At 36.2% G+C, this 24,127-nt stretch overlaps 1 long non-coding RNA gene across 3 annotated transcripts; it reads right to left on the bottom strand.

Annotated features, from left to right (window-relative positions):
* Positions 1-11,269: 11,269 nt before the first annotated feature.
* Positions 11,270-23,856, bottom strand: LOC127534065 (uncharacterized). Of its 3 annotated transcripts, XR_007942012.1 has the most exons (4): positions 23,647-23,856; positions 22,810-22,918; positions 22,602-22,650; positions 11,270-11,532 (listed from the first exon to the last, which is right to left on the bottom strand). It is a non-coding gene; the product is annotated as an uncharacterized LOC127534065 (long non-coding RNA). The 3 variants fall into 3 exon arrangements; XR_007942011.1 differs by lacking the exon at positions 22,602-22,650 and having other exon boundaries at positions 11,270-11,581; positions 23,647-23,855; XR_007942010.1 differs by lacking the exon at positions 11,270-11,532 and having other exon boundaries at positions 22,402-22,650; positions 23,647-23,854.
* Positions 23,857-24,127: the final 271 nt, after the last annotated feature.

The raw sequence follows: 24,127 nt of genomic DNA, 5'->3' as shown, positions 1-24,127 counted from the left end.
CTGTCTTGCTTTCCACTGTCCTCTATGTTAAAGGCTAAAAAGGTCCACAAAGAGTCCACAGAGTATTCAATTGAATACAGGTTGAAAAAGATTTGCAATGCATTCTGTTTTGTTTACATTGTACAAAACATCCCAGTTTCATTGGAATTGGGTTTGTACAATTAGTGTTACAACCTCATAGAGAAAGCAACAGCAAATTCCCCACAATGCCAGTATTTTCTTATATTACGTTGAATACATACATGTACTCTGAAATCATCACCAAACTATGATTTATACCAAACTGGTTTGCAACAGAGAAACCTTTGTAGTCTGCAGCATCCTTTCTCAAAGTAATCATTTATTTGTCTTGACATGCTGAAATGTTCAGCAACTAGTACAAATGTGAAGCTAATGATTTTTTCCTGCCTCTTTAAAGCTGTGCACTGTACAGTAGAAAAGTCTGCATTTCTCATCCCCTGCCTCTCTCGCCTCTTTGACTCCAACAGACTTTCTGCTGTTTCCTTTCTTCTCTGATTTCTCGTACAGCCTTTTCAGGCTTCCCGTTGCCGTCTTGGTACACGTGCTGAGGTATGATTGAGCTATGTTCCCTGCTCTGCATCACCCTGTCAGGCACACGCACACACACACACACACGCAGAAGGCAGCTCAACCCATTCTTTCTAATGTTCAGCTCATGCATCACCTGCATACCAATTAGACTCCAGATATCACATGGCTGATATTCGGGACAGAAAACCAGCGGGACTCCAGGCACATCAGCACCCTGGAGTTGTGATCTACCTTTGCTCCTTCTCCAGAAAGAGCACTTAACAGCCAGCACAGGGTTTTACTACAGCCTCCAGTTGGCACTCAACATGGCGCTGATTTCCGTCACAGCTTAGTCATCTAGGAGCCTGTGCTCCAAAGCCTGCTTCTTTCTTTTCCTTTTCAAGAGTGCATTGTTAGCCCCGAACTAGGAGACCATCCCACTGCTCCTTGAGAGTGAAAGCCCAGTGATTGAAGTGGCGAATGTGAAGAGGATGGCTTGATGTTGAGGTTAACATCTCCAGTACTCGTGCACCTGTGCTCAGAATCAGCCGAGGCGCTCTCCATTTGGCTGAGGTCATGCTGGCTGCTGCTCATCTGCTGTGATATCTAATGTGCTAAAAGTGCTCATATTTTAAGGTGAGTGGAGAGTGTGCAAATATGATTAATATCAGCACACAGCACACAGCCTGCCGTATGCTTGGAAACATATTATGAAGCCGCTATGGGGTTGCAATGATGTGCGTGTGTGCATAGATGATTATTACTAGCATAAAACACTGACAAATGAGGGTGATTTAAACTTAAATCCAAAACAGCACAAATACAGCAGTATAGGATTTGATCTTAATGGTCCTGCAACAAGTTCAAATACTGATGCTGCCAAAACTTACAAAAAAAACCCGGCTACATAGTTTTTAACTTAGTGTTGTTAAATTTAACAGGTATGTTTCAGATACTATGAACCGAAACTTAACGCATCAGCTTTTCTTTAGCTGTATGTCCGCTATTTTGCTCTGGAGAAGAGGCACCTCCACATGTCTATCATGATAGGAGGGTTATTCACAGATAAATGATTACAATGGACTAACTTTACCACTAGTTTTCCAGCTATTATAGTACAGTTATTGCAAATGTCAAATAGATATCAATGAGACTTTGGTAAATAAAACTGCATGTTTATACCAAAATACTTCAGCTTTTATGAAGAGTAACAGTAATATTTCTTTAATATAATATTTAAGATGCACTTCCTGTATGTAATTATCTTTTTTAGTTTGCTCTGTTTTTTAGAAGATTTTATTTAAAGACACAACTAAAACACATTAAACTTGAAAGACTGCATAGATCTTTGATAAACCTCTTAAATGTCTTTTTAATTACTTTTCTTAGTAACAAACTTTCACACTGCTCATGTGCAGGTGTGCTTGCTCTGCAACAATGTTTAGGTTGGTGGTACGTGTCATAGTAACATTCACATTGATGCCAGGAGCCAACATTTACCAAGAGAAGATGACATTGTAACACTGTCTGTGCAAAACATGGTCAGTGTTTTAATTTTGTGGCTGATTGGTGTATATATCTGTTAGAGTATCAGCAGCTTAAGATCATTCTGGCATTTTTTTTTGTATTAGAAAAGCAGCAGAAAAGTCTGACATTTTGAAATATTTTTGCTTGGCCAGGCTTCCACAGTCATCTCTCGAGCTGTTCTGCATTTTCTCCAGGTATGTTTCCAACTAACTAATGCTACATGCTAATGCTAGCTAGCTAGTGTTAATCATTAGCATTCATTTCCATTTGACAGCTACAACTGACCCTGAATGGAAAAAAAATCTTCTCATTTACTGTTTACAACATCAACATTGTTCCTGCAGCGTCACTGTCAGATCAAACTTGGCATGTTTTTGCCAAAATCCGACATTAAAATATCCAGAGACGAAGCATTATGCATCAGTTTTATCGGCTTCATTTGTTTAGAGTTCCTCCATGTTCAGGTATTACTAATGTATTCTCTCAGACTCATGTTGTCTTTTTTTAAACACAGCTAATTGGCAAGCTCTCAGATGCTAATCAGAATCACTGTCTTAATTAGTGTTTGATGAAACACAGGTGCACTGGGAAGGACAATCAGTAAGAAATGCAGACAATGCTAATATGTTGTCTGCTACAGGTGCCTAGTTAGAGTGATTAAGCTCCAGGCAATTTCCCAATGAAATTCTTTTTAGTTGTAACTAAATAAAACAGCTAACTGTAAATACAAATGTGTTCATAATGAATTCACTCTATTATGTGATATTTCACCAACACTGAACATCCAAAGCTGGAAATGAACACTCTGCTGCTGTGTGAGACAAAGGCTGCAAATGAACTTTTAGTTGTTCAAAGCAAACACGGAAGTAAAATGAATTGTTGATGCTTAATTTACATTTCACCAACCAGACTAAACTTGATAGATTCAGACTCTGTTTAATTCACGGTTTTGCCACAGTGTCACACACATCAAGTTGGCGATTTTTATTTGTGAATGATTGTATAATCTAAGTGGCAGTTTGGAGAAACTAGAAGCATTATTTCATCGACCTATTTTGGATGATACTTTGATATCTGTTGCTGGAGTTGTAAAGTAAATGCCTGGTTCCAAAGGACAAAAAAAAAAAAAAAAAAAAAAAAAAATCAGTCAAGGATGTCTTTGATGACTAATCAAACCATTTAAGCTGCCTATATCCAATGACTTGTGTTCTGTTATTATTTAGGTGTAAGCAACTTGAAATGTTCTGGCCCACCAACCGATCCACCACTGGCTGTCAAGGGTCAGACCACAACTTTGCAAAATGTCAGCACAAGTTAACCCAAGATTTCTGGCCTACAATCTGTTTTCCTGCTTGTGGGCCAGATCAGTGTCACTTGTGGTCTATTTGGCTAAGCTGTGCCCTGCTTGTGGCTCACATTTGGCAGCCAGAAGTGGACCGCCAATGGGCCATCATTTATGCAGTATGTTAGGTTAACCAACCCTTATCCACTGTGTGTGGTTGTGGATGGCACATACCATTCAACCATTTTCAAACTCCTGCTACTCTACTGAAAGAACGTCTGTTAGGATTGGTGGGTGTGGAGAACCCAGGTGCAGACATCAACGACCAAACGCTAGGCATAATTAAAAGAATTTATTAACTAAATCAAAAACCATTTACAACTGAAAATGAGACTAAGGTGGACAAAAACTAATAGACCAGAAGGGGACTCAGAAGGGGACTCAGAAGGGGACTCAGAAGGGGACTCAGAAGGGGACTCAGAAGGGGACTCAGAAGGGGACTCAGAAGGGCAAAACTAAACTAGACAAAGACCACAGCAAGACTAAAAACTAAACTAGACAAAGGCAACAGCTAGACTTAGAGGTACTTACAGAAGGAGAACGAACAGCTAACACAAGAACAAACTAGGGTCTCAACAAGCAACAAGTCCAGTGGGGGTAATCCAGAGAAGGGATGAAAAATGACGAAGTCCAACAACTGAGGATCCAGCAGAGGAGGGTTGAGGGGAGTGAAGAGAAAATTGCATGTTTGTCTAACTATGCGCCAGCAAAGACTGAGGGGAATGGCAGAGCTTAAATAACAGGAGACAGGTGATTAGAATTGACTAATTGGTGGCAGCTGACGCTCGTGCCGTAATCAGAGCAGGTGACAAGCCAGGAGAAGTGACAGGAGAGAAGGGCCACAGACAGAGGGAGACAAAGACACACCAGCAAAAATGCACACAGACAAGCAACCAACACAGAAGGAACAAACAGGCACACATCTTAAACAGAAAACAACAGAGTCCAAAAAGGGTCAAATCCAAACGAGGGGAGGAAGGAAAAGGGAGGAAAAGTGGAACAAGAACAAGAGGCAGCCAGAGGGCCAAATCCTGACAACGTCTGACACATAAAAAAGACAACAACAAAAGGATCCACTGTGTACAACTATGCAGTGGTGATCCATGAGTTTTAGGGTTCAGGGCGAAGCAGTCATTGAGGTCACCTTGATTCTGGATGGTTGAACATTTTTCTGATTTTCCACCTCTGTACATCAGTCACTGTATGTGAAACAGTTAATTCCTTTAGGCACAAGGCAAATCCCTTGATCATTTTCCTGATATTTTGTTTGCCAGAATCCACACCATCTCTGCAACATAATCCTGAGAAGATATTACTACTGCCAGCGCTGTATGATGAGATGCACATAAAAACATATTTAGCCTAGTCTAAAGCCCAAGAGCCTAAAAGTAAGCACAGTGAAATTATCCTGACAAAGAAAAAAGGTAAAATACACTCGGGCTCATAGGGTTAATGCAATGAATCAGACTTACTTTTCTGGACTGCACATATAAGAACATGCATTATTTATTTTACAGAGGCAGCTTACAGTATTTTGGCAGATGTTTTATGTCTGTCTGTTGATACATTTTGTCTGAAAAGTAACAAAACGAAGTGAGCAGTGCTTATGTAACTACAACTTGCTTGGATGGAATCACACCAGCCAGCAGTCCATAAATATGTTGATGTTCGGCTGTAGTCTTTACTACATTATGACATAATTAAATCAGTATGTTTGTGCTAATTTTCACTATGGTAGAAGAACACGTTTTCCCATGGCACACAGTCACACACAGACTCACAAGATGAAAACAGTATGAGCTTTCCTTTCACAGCTGACAATAATATAGTGATGACTAATGAGTATTCATGGAGCGGAACATTGAAATGTTAATATGCATTGTGACTGAGGTGATCCTAACACTGAATGCTCTACATTATTTCAGTGTGAAATGGTGAAATAGCCAACTACAGTAGCAGTACATTAATAGTTCGCCACTGTGAGAAGTCACTCCATCACCAGGTTTGCCACTCACCTGCTTTGCTTGTATGTTGCTTTGAGGTGTATCACCTCCTTCAAGAATCTAAAATATAAAACATATTGAGAATTATTTCACACTTTTTTCATCACTACATAATTCCATAGTGTTAATTCATTGTTTTTGATGCCTTCAGTGAGAATCTACCATCTAAATAGTTATGAAAAATAAAGAATAAATATTAAATGAGAAAGTGTGTCCAAACTTTTGACTGGTAGTGTAAGTATGTTCCTACATCCACAAATCATGCATACACAGGTAATACAAAAAAGAAATGATTTAACAAATGGAAAAGAGAAAAAATAAATTAAACACAAATGATAAAGATATTGATCATCTGGTTCCAGCTTCGTGTTATTAATCTGATAGATCGATCAGTGTAATGTTTATGCATTGGGCTGACTCATATTTGTCAATATGACAACGATGAGAGCAAAATGAAATGAACTGATCGCGTCACTCTGTCTCAGACTGTTAAACCCTCCACTGCCCACATTCACGGCGTGACCATCAGATCATTACGGCAGATTCAACCGAGGTGATTTCATCGACTACCTGCTGGTTCTGCACCTATCACTTCATGGAGGAAATCCTGTCTTCTGCACGGGTTTGCATTTCAGTAACATACACCATGTTGGTGAATTGTCATTACAAAGACCATCAGAAGGCAGCAAGTATTTTGGCTTCTTCTGGACTTGTCCTTATAAGGGGGGTTTCTATGATCAGTAATCAATTTAATTATCCATACATACATACATACATCCTTACATCCAGCCATTATCTATACACTGCTTAATCCTCATTAGGGTTGTGTGGGTGCTGGAGTCTATACCAGCTGACTTAGGGTGAAGACACCTGGACAGGTCACTGGTCTATCACAGGGTGACATTTAGAGAAAAACAATCACACTCACATTCACACCTGCAGACAATTTAGAGTTCTTATTTAACCTGAGTATGTTTTTGGACTGTGGGAGGAAGCTTAGGAATTCAGATGCACAATGAGAAAATGCAAACTCCATGCAAAAACATCCCAGGTCTAGGCTAGCACGCAAACAGGGGATCACATATTTTAAATAAAGAACCCAACAATCCAAAGCAGCCTTTGGATTCCATATAAACAAGCAGTCGGTGGTGGGAAGGAACCAAAACAAAAACATAACTGACATTTCGATCGAATCAGGCACAGGGAAGACGGCCATCTGCCTCAACCGGGTGGGGTGAGAGTGGGGATGAGGGGGTGGGGGATAGCAGGATAGCAGATGGAGAACAAACAATAAAAAGAGAACAATGACCATTTTGGAGGTCGGTGAGGAGATGAAGCCATCGGTATTCCAAATAGTTCATGCATCCTGCAATTTGATTACTAAATGCTTCACTGCCATGACTGTTGATGAATTATCAGTCCAGTGTATCTAATCCACCAATACTATCTATTAAATTTTTTAAAGATTTAACTTCACATTAAGGTTTTCCTTTAAATTCTGCTGATTTGCGTCATTGAATGTTACTGTATTTTGTGCATAACTCTGTGTTCTAAGTACAAAAAAATGTTCTGAAGTTATTGCCTCCAGTGGGATAAATAAAGTAGCAGTTTAATTGAATAATTGTATATTTTTAAATATCCAATTCACATTTCTTAGACAATATCTAGTATTTTCTGAGATTTTTTATTTATTTTTTATTTTGAAAAAATGACCTCTTTTACCTATTGATTGAGTGTTTAGGTGTGAACATAGTAACAAAAAAGAACTTTGTACTCATATTTATTCAAGTCTACCTTGATCAACCAAAATGATACTGAAAGTGATATAGAAAAATACTTTTGATATTTTAGAATCTTACCCATTGATAAAGTATCACATTACAAAGGAATCAAGCAGTTCTGGACACCACAGAGCTAACAGCAGTCAGCAGGAGCAAAGGAAACCAAAGCAACACCAATGTCTTTCAGTGTTTTGATCTTAGGTTTGAAGCATCCAGAGGCTGTTTGCCTTCTTAATTCATTATTCACATTTTTATTTGTACATTCACACACAGTTTGACAGAACCATGTATATTTATGAGCTCGCTAGCTGAAATCAAAGCTGTGTGAATGCTAAATCACTTGTTAAGTAGGTAAATATTCACTCTCAAAAGTCCATTGTTTGACAGTGTTGCAAAATGTTGCACGCACTTCTTAAAAATTGTGATTGGCAAATCATCAGTCATCTCATAAATCTTACCTCAAGACATCTGTACTAGTAAGTAGTAGTATGTAGTCAAATCACTGAGGGTTACAGTCTGATAATTAGGTTACTGTGCTTAATGCAATTTTTGGGGCTCCAGAGTATCAACAGAAATTACTCAAAATCTTGAATTTCGAATAATAGTATTTCAGAGACAGGCTGTGTGAATCACAGAACTGTTCTGGGAGAGTGCAGTCACTAAACATTCCTCTCATTAATTTTCTGAAGACTTTGCCTTCAACTACAGCTTTGGAGATGTCCTAGACCATTCTAAGGTGTAATGAAAGAGTTTTAGCAAAAGACAAACAAAAAAACTAAAATCTGAGTATTTAAAATCTGAATAGTCAAATATGTGGAACTAGCACAAGTGATAGTATAATAAATAAATACATTTTAAAGGTAAACTTACAATTCAGTAGCACATGCAAAAAGTCACAGGCTGTGCATACTTTCTGAATCCACTCTGCACAAAGTAATGATTGTAGCAGAGGCACAAAATGTACCAACACAGGCTGATTGAAAATTGGATGATGAATGGACTAAATGTGAAAGAAATGTATATATATATATATATATATATATATATATATATATGGCATGCCGTTTAGGAAATTATATATATAATGAAAGTCGATATATATATAATGAAAGTCGATATATATATAATGAAACTTGATATATATATAATGAAAGTCGATATATATATAATGAAAGTCGATATATATATAATGAAACTTGATATATATATAATGAAAGTCGATATATATATAATGAAAGTCGATATATATATATATATATATAATGAAACTTGATATATATATAATGAAAGTCGATATATATATAATAAAACTTGATATATATATAATGAAAGTCGATATATATATAATGAAAGTCGATATATATATATATATAATGAAACTTGATATATATATAATGAAAGTCGATATATATATAATCAAACTTGATATATATATATAATGAAACTTGATATATATATAATGAAAGTCGATATATATATAATGAAACTTGATATATATACACACGTGGACAAAATTGTTGGTACCCCTCAGTTAAAGAAGGAAAAACCCACAATTCTCACTGAAATCACTTGAAACTCACAAAAGTAACAATAAATAAAAATTTATTGAAAATTAAATAATCAAAATCAGCCATCACTTTTGAATTGTTGATTAACATAATTATTTAAAAAAACAAACTAATGAAATAGGGCTGGACAAAAATGATGGTACCCATAACTTAATATTTTGTTGCACAACCTTTTGAGGCAATCACTGCAATTAAACGATTTATGTATTGGTCAATAAGCGTACTGCAGCTGTCAACAGGTATTTTGGCCCACTCCTCATGAGCAAACAGCTCCAGTTGTCTCAGGTTTGATGGGTGTCTTCTCCAAATGGCATGTTTCAGCTCCTTCCACATATGTTCAATGGGATTCTGATCTGGGCTCACAGAAGGCAACTTTAGAATAGTCCAACGCTTTTCTGTCAGCCATTCTTGGGTGTTTTTGGCTGTGTGTTTTGGATCGTTGTCCTGTTGGAAGACCCATGACCTGCGACTGAGACCAAGCTTTCTGACACTAGGCAGCACATTTCTCTCCAGAATGCCTTGATAGTCTTCAGATTTCATCGTACCTTGCACACTTTCAAGACACCCTGTGCCAGATGCAGCAAAGCAGCCCCAAAACATTACTGAGCCTCCTCCATGTTTCACCGTAGGGACAGTGTTCTTTTCTTCGTATGCTTGGTTTTTGAGTCTATGAACATAGAGTTGATGTGCCTTACCAAAAAGCTCCAGTTTGGTCTCATCTGTCCAAAGGACATTCTCCCAGAAGCTTTGTGGCTTGTCAACATGCATTTTTGCAAATTCCAGTCTCGCTTTTTTATGAGTTTTTTTCAGCAGTGGTGTCCTCCTTGGTCGTCTCCCATGAAGTCCACTTTGGCTCAAACAACGACGAATGGTGCGATCTGACACTGATGTACCTTGGCCTTGGAGTTCACCTTTAATTTCTTTGGAGGTTGCTCTGGGCTCTTTGGATACAATTCCAACGATCCGTCTCTTCAATTTGTCATCAATTTTCCTCTTGCGGCCACGTCCAGGGAGGTTGGCTACTGTCCCGTGGGTCTTGAACTTCTGAATAATATCAGCCACTGTTGTCACAGGAACTTCAAGCTGTTTAGAGATGGTCTTATAGCCTTTACCTTTAAGATGTTTGTCTATAATTTTTTTTCGGATGTCCTGGGACAATTCTCTCCTTCGCTTTCTGTTGTCCATGTTCAGTGTGGTACACACCTTTTCACCAAACGGCAGGGTGACGACTTGTCTCCCTTTAAATAGGCAGACTGACTGATTATGAGTTTGGAAACACCTGTGATGTCAATTAAATGACACACCTGAGTTAATCATGTCACTCTGGTCAAATAGTTTTCAATCTTTTATAGAGGTACCATCATTTTTGTCCAGGCCTGTTTCATTAGTTTGTTTTTTTAAATAATTATGTTAATCAACAATTCAAAAGTAATGGCTGTTTTTGATTATTTAATTTTCAATAAATTTTTATTTATTGTTACTTTTGTGAGTTTCAAGTGATTTCAGTGAGAATTGTGGGTTTTTCCTTCTTTAACTGAGGGGTACCAACAATTTTGTCCACGTGTGTATAATGAAAGTCGATATATATATATATAATGAAAGTTGAGATATATATATGGAATGAAAGTCGGAATATAGAATGTTCAGATTTTCATTCCATCTATTCAAAGTTTCATTCCATATATTCAGACTTTTTCCTACTGAGCCCTGGAAGGACATGGCAAACAAAAACAGGAACCTTATTGGACATTTGCTCTTCAGATGAGCTCTTCTGTGATTATCTATCTGTCTTCATGGTTGTCACAGGGAACGGCAACTACGTTTGAGAAAACAGGTAATTTTTAGAGATGTTTTGATTCTGAACACTGAACGTGTTAGCATTAGCTTAGCTACTCAGCTTCAACTACATTTGCATCCCCACATAGCTTAAAGGTTAAACACATGCACCATATGTTGATGATAATGATAATATCTATGTTTATCTTTATAGCTGGTCTTAAGGCTAATTACGAGGCAGAGGTCAGCTGCTGCCTGGACACATCCATGATCACGCCACTGGTGGGACACAATTGTACTGGATTTCAGCTGAAGGCTGCTGTTCTGTCCAAACTGAGACATTTTTATTGTGACATACCCTCCACTGTTGTTAGCTTTTGATTCAATCAAATTTTTTGAGATGAGGAAATCACTATTTCATGTTTCTAGTTAAATACCCTACTTTTATGATATATCACTACAGCATGCACTTTTTATATTTTCCATCAATTTCACCCAAAAGTTGAATAACTATTTGTGAGCAGTGTATGTAGACACATAATAGAAGCACATTTCAATAATATATCTGCTGCAGTAGTGCAGTTTATCTACCTAGATTGGTGTAACAGTAAAAAAAAACATATGCTACTGATGTTTCTGACTAAAATCTGCTTGAAAAGCACAACTGCTTATCTGTCAAAATGTGTGTAACAAAAGTGTGCACTGAACACTGAATAAAGTCTCTGTAGATTATAGACAAAATTTGCATCTCATCACAAATTTCTGTTTATTCACCCAAAGTGCATGGGTAAAATACAAAACAGGTGAAGTACTAAAAAAGATTTATTTTCTAGAAAAGCCAATAGTCAACAATGCAGTTTAATTCTGGGACAGTTGCTCCAGCACCGACACCATGCGTCCCATCAGTGCAACCAAGGTTTTCATTCATCTTCTGGATGTTCTGGAGCATGGCAGAGGTCACGTCTTGGTGTCTTCCGATCTGTTCCAAGAACCGTTCCTCTGACCTCTCCAGATACTGCAGAGGATCCAAAGCAGCTTCCTGGTTCCCTTTTCCTGCATAAAAGCATCCAAAAAGTACTAGTTGTCAGTAATTATTTTCTATTTTCATAAACACAGTTAACTTAAAGTAAATGTTCTATTTTGTGATTTTAGGATGAGTCAAAAGATAACATACTGATCATGTTGATGTCTGCATAGTCTAAACAGATCTTACTTGATTTGGTCTGTAGAGAGGAGGACGGCGTGGAGGAGCTGCAGGACGGAACCAGTAAGCTGCAGACTAGTGCTCCTGGTAACTGGACCTCATCATCCAAGGCCGACAACTAAATAAAACGAACAAGACATGCTGTTGATAGCATCTGTAATACAAATGATTTTATCCATTAACTGATTTATTGCTTTGTCCATACAATGTTAGAAAGTGTTACAAATAATACCTGTAATAATTTCCAACAGTGATAAATGCCTTGTTTTATTTTACAACAAAAAACACCAAAAGCATCTGTGTATAAGAAATCAGTGCATTGGATTTCCACATCTGCAAAGCTAGAAAATCACACATCAGAATTTTACCTTGAAATTATGAAAATAGCTGCAGATTACCAGTACTCTTTACTTCATTGTGTTAACTTGATCATTTGAATCAGTTTTTTAGACTTGTATTACTGATACGAAACATAATCAACACATAAATTAAAATGTGTTCGCAAAGAGTTCACTGGTTCTTCAAGGAAAATTTCAATGATAACCATATAGTTCAGTAATATGATTAATGGGTCATTGTGTAACAGCGTGGGAGGTTCTGAATACAGGTCTTGGACTGAAATATTGCTGCTGCTTTCCTCCGGTTTTATAAGGAGTTGTTTCATAGCTTGTTAGCTTACCAGCGGCTAACTGGCTGGCAAACAATAGTTCAACGCCAACCTCTAATCACTGATCCGGTGTCCGGACCGCGTTAGCTGGCAGAACGTTCATAATACTGATGTGGGACTGTTGTAGCTAGCGTATTCATAGTAGGATAACAGCAGGATGTTGGAGAAATAAAACTTACCATTATCAGGATCGCTGGTCTGCATGGCAGACTCTTAGCGCATCGCACTGCTTGAATGTCTGTGTATTTCAGATGCCGGGCAAGATGGCGGAGGGAGCAGTCATCCTGTAACCAGCTCCGAGTAGCAAACCTTGAAAATTGGATAATACGGACTAAAAACTCACGTAACGTCTCTTTGAAGGCTGTAAAACGTAACGAAGTCAAGTCAGAACTGTTCAGTATTCTGTAAGTATCTCCGAACACGACGTACAATATGGCTAAAAGTAGCGCTAAAGCTAAAGCTCTCCTACAACACGATTACTGTGGCCCGGGACCAGAGAACATGGAAACAAACGCCAAAGGCGTAAAGAACTCTCTGGCATCTCCATCCAAACCATCAGCTCCACTGAAAAAACAAAGAGGAGAGGAGAACATGATTGTAGAAGAGGAGAATGGAAAAGCCTCAACTGTTGCAATTCTGGAAGCGATTGGGTCACTTAAAAATATGATGGAGGAATTCAAATTAGAATTGAAACAGAACACAATCACCATGGCCAACATTGCAAAAGCAGTTGAATTTAATTCAGCTGAAATTAAAGAATGCAAAGAGAAAAACAAAGAATTGGAGATAGAAGTGAAAAAACTCAGAGAGAGAAACACAGAGTTGGGAGAGAGAACCGCAGAAATGGAGCGATACCAAAGGAGATGGAACCTAAGACTAAATGGCCTGAAGGAAGAAAAGGAAGAAAACACTCGTCAGATCATCAAGGACATCCTCGGAAAGATTGTCCCACACTGGAAGGAGAACATGAACTTCATCCTTGACTCTGTGCATCGTCTAGGACCAAACGTCGCCAACCATCCCCGTCAGATCATCATGCACTTCACTGGAAGGCACTTCAGAGATGAACTCTGGCGAACCACCAAACAACACCCCGTCTGCAGAGAGCTCAACATCCGCTTTGCAGAAGATCTCACCAAAACTGACAGAGAGGCACGACAGGCTGTTTGGCCAAAAGTTGAACGAGCGAGGAAGGCAGGACATAAGACTATGTTCCGAGGCCCCCATGCTTTCATTAATGGACAGAGAGTCGTACCATAGTCACATCAACGCAGGATATCTAAGCCTGCAAGCAAGTGAGTTTTTGACGAACAATTGATGTTTTCAAGGTTCTGCTACTGCAAATGATTAGTATTCTACGTAACACCTAATTTTGTTCTAAAACAGTTACGATAACACCATTCATTTTTGTGTTGTATGTTTCATCTAAAAGATGACATTTCTTTCATATCTATTAATGCAAGGGGTCTCAGAGATATAACCAAGAGGAAAAGCTTCTTTTTGTTCTGTAAAGGGAAGAATGCTAATATAGTCTTTCTACAAGAAACTCATTCCAAAGTTGAAGATGTCACATTTTGGTCCACACAATGGGGAGATAACATTTATTTAAGCCATGGCTCTTCAAGGTCAGCAGGGGTCGCCATCCTCCTAAACAATCTCAAGGGTCGGGTCATTTCTCATTTGGCAGATGTTAATGGTCACTGGTTGATACTTGTCATAACCTTGGATGATATCAAATTCATTTTGGTCAACATATATGGTTACAATGGAAACAATGAAAATAAAAACCTGCTTGAACAGATTGGCATACACTTAGATAATGTTAAGTCATTACACTCAACTGATAATGTTATAATTGGGGGTGACCTTAATCTAGTCCATGATGACTTCTATGACAAATTTCCCTCTAGATTCCCTACAAGTCATCCGAACGACACTTTTACCAACTTTTGCTATACTCAAAGCTTAACTGATGTTTGGAGACATTTAAATCCTGGTACATTTCAGTTCTCATGGTTCAACTCCAATTATAAGTCTAGGATTGACTACTGGTTAATTGCAAACCACCTGCTTTGCTATAACCTCAGCTCTGATATCTCTGCTGCTCCACTGACTGATCACAGTGCTGTTTCTCTGCACATGAAACCTAACAACAGGAGAACTTACTCATTCAAATTTTGGAAGTTTAATGCAAGTCTACTTAAGAATGATAATTATTGTAAAAAGCTCAAATTGCTAATTTCAGATATTACAGACTTAGAAGAACTATCAACACCCATTAAAAAATGGGAATTTTTAAAGTACAAAATACGCCAGTTTACTATTTCATTCAGTAAAAGTTAAAAATGAATTTTGAGAAGAAGGAGCTAGACATTATCAACCAATTAAATGTTTACTGCAATAAACTTAACCCTACTGAAATTGACAAACAGAAAATTTTGAATATTCAATCTGAATTGGACAAAATATATATTCATAGAGCACAAGGGGCCTTTGTTAGATCAAGGGCTAAATGGATAGAGGAGGGGGAAAAAAACTCAGCATACTTTTGTGGTCTTGAGAAAAGAAGACAAGGGAGAAATAGCATCAGTTCCTTAATGGTTGATAATACAGAAATTACAGATCCAAAGGTGATCTCATTAGAAATCCTTAAATTCTATAAACGACTTTACAGTTCTAAATTTTCTGAAGAAGACTGCCTTGCGTTCCTACAAGACATAGACAAATATATTCCCAAAGTTGAAGAAGGTTTCAAACACACATGTGACAAAGAAATAACAATGGATGAAATGGACAATGCAATCAGCCGCCTCTCTCTGAACAAGGCTCCTGGTTCAGACGGCCTCACAGGAGATTTTTACAGACACTTTTGGGATGATATAAAAGTATTGCTACATCAAGTTTTTTTGGAAATATTTGAAAATTGTACGCTTCCACCCACAATGAGACACGGGCTTATCATTTTAATTCCTAAATCTGGCAAAGACTCTAGACTTCTTGAAAACAGAAGGCCAATTACTCTCAGAAATTCTGATTATAAACTACTTACCTACATTTTTACCATTCGTCTCCAAACAGGGATTTCTAATCTTATTGCAGAAACACAGTCTGGCTTTTTAAAAGGAAGATCAATTCACAATAACATCAGGCTGGTAATGGACATCATTGAATATAGAGATCAAATTATAGATGATGGTTTTCTTTTATTTTTAGATTTCTACAAAGCCTTTGACTCTGTAGAACATTCGTTTATTTTTCAAGTTCTCCAACAATTAGGTTTCGGAGTCAAATTTAGGAATTTAGTGGGGGGATTGTATCAGAATATCAGCAGCTGTGTCATTCTACCTCATGGATCCACCCCCAGTTTCAATGTTAATGTAGGGATTCCACAGGGTTGTCCCATTTCACCATACTTATTTATTCTAGTCACAGAAATGTTGGCAATCTACATTAAAAATTGTAAGGACATCAAGCAATTAAATGTATTGGGCACTGATATTGTCATTAGCCAATTGGCAGATGACACGACAATTTTTCTACATGACAAACATCAAGTTCCAATAGCTATCGACAGAATTAAAAAATTCTCCCGAGCTTCAGGTTTAACCCTGAACCTAAACAAATGTGAATTACTTGCGATTCATGATACACCTTTAACAGACATTTGTAATATCCCTATAAAATCAGAACTCAAATACTTGGGTATTCACCTTACCAAAAGCCAACAACAGAGTCAATTCTTAAATGTAGAAAGCAAATTAAAGGAGTGTAAAGCCAAATTAAATTCGTGGCTCCAAAGAGACCTCTCCATTCTTGGCCGGATTTACTTAACCAAGATGGAATGTTTATCAAGGTGTATTTATCCAGCCTACTCTAATGCCATTCCAAATAAACTGATAAAATCTATCAACCAAATCAACCTAAACTTCATTTGGAGAAATAAACCGCACTATATGAAAAGAAGCAATATGGTTAAAGATATTAAGGATGGTGGCCTGAAAGTTATTGACTTTGAATGCCTTCATGGAACTTTGAAAATCAATTGGGTGAAATCTTGGCTCAAACATAGCAACTCATTTTGGTACTGTATTCCAAATTCCCTATTTAATAAGATTGGAGGATTGAAATGTCTTCTCCTAGCTGACTACAATATCGATAAACTACCAATATCTTTATCAGAGTTCCATAGACAAATTCTGTTATATTGGAAAATGATATATGTGCATAATTTTTCACCCCACTCTGCTATGCTCTGGAATAATAGATATATACTGTACCGAAATAAGTCCTTATTTTATCCAGATTGGTATAAGGAAAATATATGGTCCATACTTGATTTAATGGATGCCAGTGGTAATTTATTGGATTATCAACAATTTTGTGCTAAACTTACATTCAACCCCTCTAAATCAGATTTTATTAATTTACACAAAGCACTCCCTCAAGAATTTATATTTTTGACAAAAAACATACTGACACACCATCCTATGACACCACAACTCGCCTCCCTATCAATACAAGGGATTTCAATCCTGGACAAAAACTGTAACAATAACTTTTTAAGAAACTGCCTTACTGAAAAATTATTCCCTGGTAGACAAAACAAAAATGACATTCTATACAAATTTGATAAACACTCTATTGATAAACTAAGGACAACGTATCTAACATTTCCTATACCCCCCAAAGTAAAGGAAATACATTTTAAAATTATGAACAATATTTATCCCTCTAAAGAATTACTCAGAATGCGTTTCAACATTGATGATAATATGTGCACGTTTTGTGAAAATGACATTGAAACTACAGACCATATTTTTTTCTCATGTGGTGTTGTTCAAACATTCTGGCTTAAAATTCACGACTGGATAAAACCGAAACTCCCACTTCTTCCAGGTTCTATTTCCAGAGATGATATAACCTTTGGCATAACTTCAACAAACGGAATTGATGAACTCTGTTGTAATGTGATTCTTTGTCTAGCAAAATTCTTTATTCATAAGAACAGGATATTGAAATCATCCCCCAAATTTATAGTTTTCCTAAATGAATTTAAATTATACATGAATTCGCTAAAACTTTTAAAACATACAAATGCACAGAAACTATATAACATCTTAAAAAACTTCCCTACGGAACTGGATAGTTGAACTTTAATATATATTCTTCCCTTGCGATTTCAATGGTTGTGTTTTGGTTTTCTTATGTTCTTCTACTTCAATCCAATCTGATTCCATTGATTTGAAATTTCATGTGTTTTTTGTTTTTTTTTGTTTTTCCATGTTGTTCCTTTGTTGCTAGGATGTTGTTCCCTTGGCAATCTTCTTTATAATATTCCGATGTTTACTGAATTAATGTTGCCATACTTGTTTGCTTTTTGTCAATAAAGCATTTGGAAAAAAAAAAAAAAATGTCTGTGTATTTCAGGCCGATTTCAAAATAAAACTCAATAAAATTCTCGTCCGGGTGAGTGTCCTTCATTGTCGCTTCGCCATACGGACATGTCCCTTCCGGGGCTCGGTAGGAAAAAAAGATTTGATATATATATAATGAAAGTTGATATATATATATATATAATGAAAGTCGATATATATATATATATAATGAAACTTGATATATATATAATGAAAGTTGATATATATATATAATGAAAGTTGATATATATATATAATGAAACTTGATATATATATATAATGAAAGTTGATATATATATATAATGAAACTTGATATATATATATAATGAAAGTTGATATATATATATAATGAAACTTGATATATATATATAATGAAAGTTGATATATATATATATCAAGTTTCATTATATATATATCAAGTTTCATTATATATATATATATATATATCGACTTTCATTATATATATATCAACTTTCATTATATATATCAAATCTTTTTTTCCTACCGAGCCCCGGAAGGGACATGTCCGTATGGCGAAGCGACAATGAAGGACACTCACCCGGACGAGAATTTTATTGAGTTTTATTTTGAAATCGGCCTGAAATACACAGACATTCAAGCAGTGCGATGCGCTAAGAGTCTGCCATGCAGACCAGCGATCCTGATAATGGTAAGTTTTATTTCTCCAACATCCTGCTGTTATCCTACTATGAATACGCTAGCTACAACAGTCCCACATCAGTATTATGAACGTTCCGCCAGCTAACGCGGTCCGGACACCGGATCAGTGATTAGAGGTTGGCGTTGAACTATTGTTTGCCAGCCAGTTAGCCGCTGGTAAGCTAACAAGCTATGAAACAACTCCTTATAAAACCGGAGGAAAGCAGCAGCAATATTTCAGTCCAAGACCTGTATTCAGAACCTCCCACGCTGTTACACAATGACCCATTAATCATATTACTGAACTATATGGTTATCATTGAAATTTTCCTTGAAGAACCAGTGAACTCTTTGCGAACACATTTTAATTTATGTGTTGATTATGTTTCGTATCAGTAATACAAGTCTAAAAAACTGATTCAAATGATCAAGTTAACACAATGAAGTAAAGAGTACTGGTAATCTGCAGCTATTTTCATAATTTCAAGGTAAAATTCTGATGTGTGATTTTCTAGCTTTGCAGATGTGGAAATCCAATGCACTGATTTCTTATACACAGATGCTTTTGGTGTTTTTTGTTGTAAAATAAAACAAGGCATTTATCACTGTTGGAAATGATTACAGGTATTATTTGTAACACTTTCTAACATTGTATGGACAAAGCAATAAATCAGTTAATGGATAAAATCATTTGTATTACAGATGCTATCAACAGCATGTCTTGTTCATTTATTTAGTTGTCGGCCTTGGATGATGAGGTCCAGTTACCAGGAGCACTAGTCTGCAGCTTACTGGTTCCGTCCTGCAGCTCCTCCACGCCGTCCTCCTCTCTACAGACCAAATCAAGTAAGATCCGATTAGACTATGCAGACATCAACATGATCAGTATGTTATCTTTTGACCCATCCTAAAATCACAAAATAGAACATTTACTTTAAGTTAACTGTGTTTATGAAAATAGAAAATAATTACTGACAACTAGTACTTTTTGGTGCTTTTATGCAGGAAAAGGGAACCAGGAAGCTGCTTTGGATCCTCTGCAGTATCTGGAGAGGTCAGAGGAACGGTTCTTGGAACAGATCGGAAGACACCAAGACGTGACCTCTGCCATTCTCCAGAACATCCAGAAGATGAATGAAAACCTTGGTTGCACTGATGGGACGCATGGTGTCGGTGCTGGAGCAACTGTCCCAGAATTAAACTGCATTGTTGACTATTGGCTTTTCTAGAAAATAAATCTTTTTTAGTACTTCACCTGTTTTGTATTTTACCCATGCACTTTGGGTGAATAAACAGAAATTTGTGATGAGATGCAAATTTTGTCTATAATCTAGAGAGACTTTATTCAGTGTTCAGTGCACACTTTTGTTACACACATTTTGACAGATAAGCAGTTGTGCTTTTCAAGCAGATTTTAGTCAGAAACATCAGTAGCATATGTTTTTTTTTACTGTTACACCAATCTAGGTAGATAAACTGCACTACTGCAGCAGATATATTATTGAAATGTGCTTCTATTATGTGTCTACATACACTGCTCACAAATAGTTATTCAACTTTTGGGTGAAATTGATGGAAAATATAAAAAGTGCATGCTGTAGTGATATATCATAAAAGTAGGGTATTTAACTAGAAACATGCAATAGTGATTTCCTCATCTCAAAAAAATTTATTGAATCAAAAGCTAACAACAGTGGAGGGTATGTCACAATAAAAATGTCTCAGTTTGGACAGAACAGCAGCCTTCAGCTGAAATCCAGTACAATTGTGTCCCACCAGTGGCGTGATCATGGATGTGTCCAGGCAGCAGCTGACCTCTGCCTCGTAATTAGCCTAAAGACCAGCTATAAAGATAAACATAGATATTATCATTATCATCAACATATGGTGCATGTGTTTAACCTTTAAGCTATGTAGGGATGCAAATGTAGTCGAAGCTAAGTAGCTAAGCTAATGCTAACACGTTCAGTGTTCAGAATCAAAACATCTCTAAAAATGACCTGTTTTCTCAAACGTAGTCGCCGTTCCCTGTGACAACCATGAAGACAGATAATCACAGAAGAGCTCATCTGAAGAGCAAATGTCCAATAAGGTTCCTGTTTTTGTTTGCCATGTCCTTCCAGGGCTCAGTAGGAAAAAGTCTGAATATATGGAATGAAACTTTGAATAGATGGAATGAAAATCTGAACATTCTATATTCCGACTTTCATTATATATATATCTCAACTTTCATTATATATATATCAACTTTCATTATATATATATCAAGTTTCATTATATATATATCGACTTTCATTATATATATATCAAGTTTCATTATATATATATCAAGTTTCATTATATATATATCGACTTTCATTATATATATATCAAGTTTCATTATATATATATCAAGTTTCATTATATATATATCGACTTTCATTATATATATATCAAGTTTCATTATATATATATCGACTTTCATTATATATATATCAAGTTTCATTATATATATATCGACTTTCATTATATATATATCAACTTTCATTATATATATATCAAGTTTCATTATATATCTATGGCATGCCGTTTAGGAAATTATATATATAATGAAACTTGATATATATATAATGAAACTCGATATATATATAATGAAACTTGATATATATAATGAAAATTGATATATATATAATGAAACTTGATATATATATATAATGAAACTTGATATATATATAATGAAACTTGATATATATATATATATAATGAAAGTTGATATATATATAATGAAAGTTGATATATATATATAATGAAAGTCGATATATATATAATGAAACTTGATATATATATAATGAAAATTGATATATATATATAATGAAAGTTGATATATATATATATAATGAAAATTGATATATATATAATGAAAGTTGATATATATATATAATGAAAGTTGATATATATATAATGAAACTTGATATATATATAATGAAAGTCGGAATATAGAATGTTCAGATTTTCATTCCATCTATTCAAAGTTTCATTCCATATATTCAGACTTTTTCCTACTGAGCCCTGGAAGGACATGGCAAACAAAAACAGGAACCTTATTGGACATTTGCTCTTCAGATGAGCTCTTCTGTGATTATCTATCTGTCTTCATGGTTGTCACAGGGAACGGCGACTACGTTTGAGAAAACAGGTAATTTTTAGAGATGTTTTGATTCTGAACACTGAACGTGTTAGCATTAGCTTAGCTACTTAGCTTCGACTACATTTGCATCCCTACATAGCTTAAAGGTTAAACACATGCACCATATGTTGATGATAATGATAATATCTATGTTTATCTTTATAGCTGGTCTTAAGGCTAATTACGAGGCAGAGGTCAGCTGCTGCCTGGACACATCCATGATCACGCCACTGGTGGGACACAATTGTACTGGATTTCAGCTGAAGGCTGCTGTTCTGTCCAAACTGAGACATTTTTATTGTGACATACCCTCCACTGTTGTTAGCTTTTGATTCAATAATTTTTTTTGAGATGAGGAAATCACTATTGCATGTTTCTAGTTAAATACCCTACTTTTATGATATATCACTACAGCGTGCACTTTTTATATTTTCCATCAATTTCACCCAAAAGTTGAATAACTACTTGTGAGCAGTGTATGTAGACACATAATAGAAGCACATTTCAATAATATGTCTGCTGCAGTAGTGCAGTTTATCTACCTAGATTGGTGTAACAGTAAAAAAAACAACAATATATGCTACTGATGTTTCTGACTAAAATCTGCTTGAAAAGCACAACTGCTTATCTGTCAAAATGTGTGTAACAAAAGTGTGCACTGAACACTGAATAAAGTCTCTGTAGATTATAGACAAAATTTGCATCTCTCATCACAAATTTCTGTTCATTCATCCAAAGTGCATGAGTAAAATACAAAACAGGTGAAGTACTAAAAAAGATTTATTTTCTAGAAAAGCCAATAGTCAACAATGCAGTTTAATTCTGGGACAGTTGCTCCAGCACCGACACCATGGGTCCCATCAGTGCAACCAAGGTTTTCATTCATCTTCTGGATGTTCTGGAGCATGGCAGAGGTCACGTCTTGGTGTCTTCCAATCTGTTCCAAGAAACGTTCCTCTGACCTCTCCAGATACTGCAGAGGATCCACAGCAGCTTCCTGGTTCCCTTTTCCTGCATAAAAGCACCAAAAAGTACGAGTTGTCAGTAATTATTTTCTATTTTCATAAACACAGTTAACTTAAAGTAAATGTTCTATTTTGTGATTTTAGGATGGGTCAAAAGATAACATACTGATCATGTTGATGTCTGCATAGTCTAAACAGATCTTACTTGATTTGGTCTGTAGAGAGGAGGACAGCGTGGAGGAGCTGCAAGACGGAACCAGTAAGCTGCAGACTAGTGCTCCTGGTAACTGGACCTCATCATCCAAGGCCGACAACTAAATAAAATGAACAAGACATGCTGTTGATAGCATCTGTAATACAAATGATTTTATCCATTAACTGATTTATTGCTTTGTCCATACAATGTTAGAAAGTCTTACAAATAATACCTGTAATAATTTCCAACAGTGATAAATGCCTTGTTTTATTTTACAACAAAAAACACCAAAAGCATCTGTGTATAAGAAATCAGTGCATTGGATTTCCACATCTGCAAAGCTAGAAAATCACACATCAGAATTTCACCTTGAAATTATGAAAATAGCTGCAGATTACCAGTACTCTTTACTTCATTGTGTTAACTTGATCATTTCAATCAGTTTTTTAGACTTGTATTACTGATACGAAACATAATCAACACATAAATTAAAATGTGTTCGCAAAGAGTTCACTGGTTCTTCAAGGGAAATTTCAATGATAACCATATAGTTCAGTAATATGATTAATGGGTCATTGTGTAACAGCGTGGGAGGTTCTGAATACAGGTCTTGGACTGAAATATTGCTGCTGCTTTCCTCCGGTTTTATAAGGAGTTGTTTCATAGCTTGTTAGCTTACCAGCGGCTAACTGGCTGGCAAACAATAGTTGAACGCCAACCTCTAATCACTGATCCGGTGTCCGGACCGCGTTAGCTGGCGGAACGTTCATAATACTGATGTGGGACTGTTGTAGCTAGCGTATTCATAGTAGGATAACAGCAGGATGTTGGAGAAATAAAACTTACCATTATCAGGATCGCTGGTCTGCATGGCAGACTCTTAGCGCATCGCACTGCTTGAATGTCTGTGTGTTTCAGGCCGATTTTAAAATAAAACTCAATAAAATTCTCGTCCGGGTGAGTGTCCTTCGTTGTCGCTTCGCCATACGGACATGTCCCTTCCGGGGCTCGGTAGGAAAAAAAGATTTGATATATATATATAATGAAAGTCGATATATATATAATGAAACTTGATATATATATAATGAAAGTTGATATATATATATAATGAAACTTGATATATATATAATGAAAGTTGATATATATATAGTGAAAGTCGATATATATATATAATGAAAGTCGATATATATATATATAATGAAAGTCGAGATATATATATAATGAAAGTTGATATATATATAATGAAAGTCGATATATATATAATGAAAGTTGATATATATATAATGAAAGTTGATATATATATATATATATATATCAACTTTCATTA

The sequence above is a fragment of the Acanthochromis polyacanthus genome, chromosome 1 (genome assembly GCF_021347895.1).
Source record: "Acanthochromis polyacanthus isolate Apoly-LR-REF ecotype Palm Island chromosome 1, KAUST_Apoly_ChrSc, whole genome shotgun sequence".
Lineage (NCBI taxonomy): Eukaryota > Metazoa > Chordata > Actinopteri > Pomacentridae > Acanthochromis > Acanthochromis polyacanthus.
Note: the sequence above shows the minus strand (reverse complement) of the source record. Positions and strands in the feature narration are given on the sequence as shown.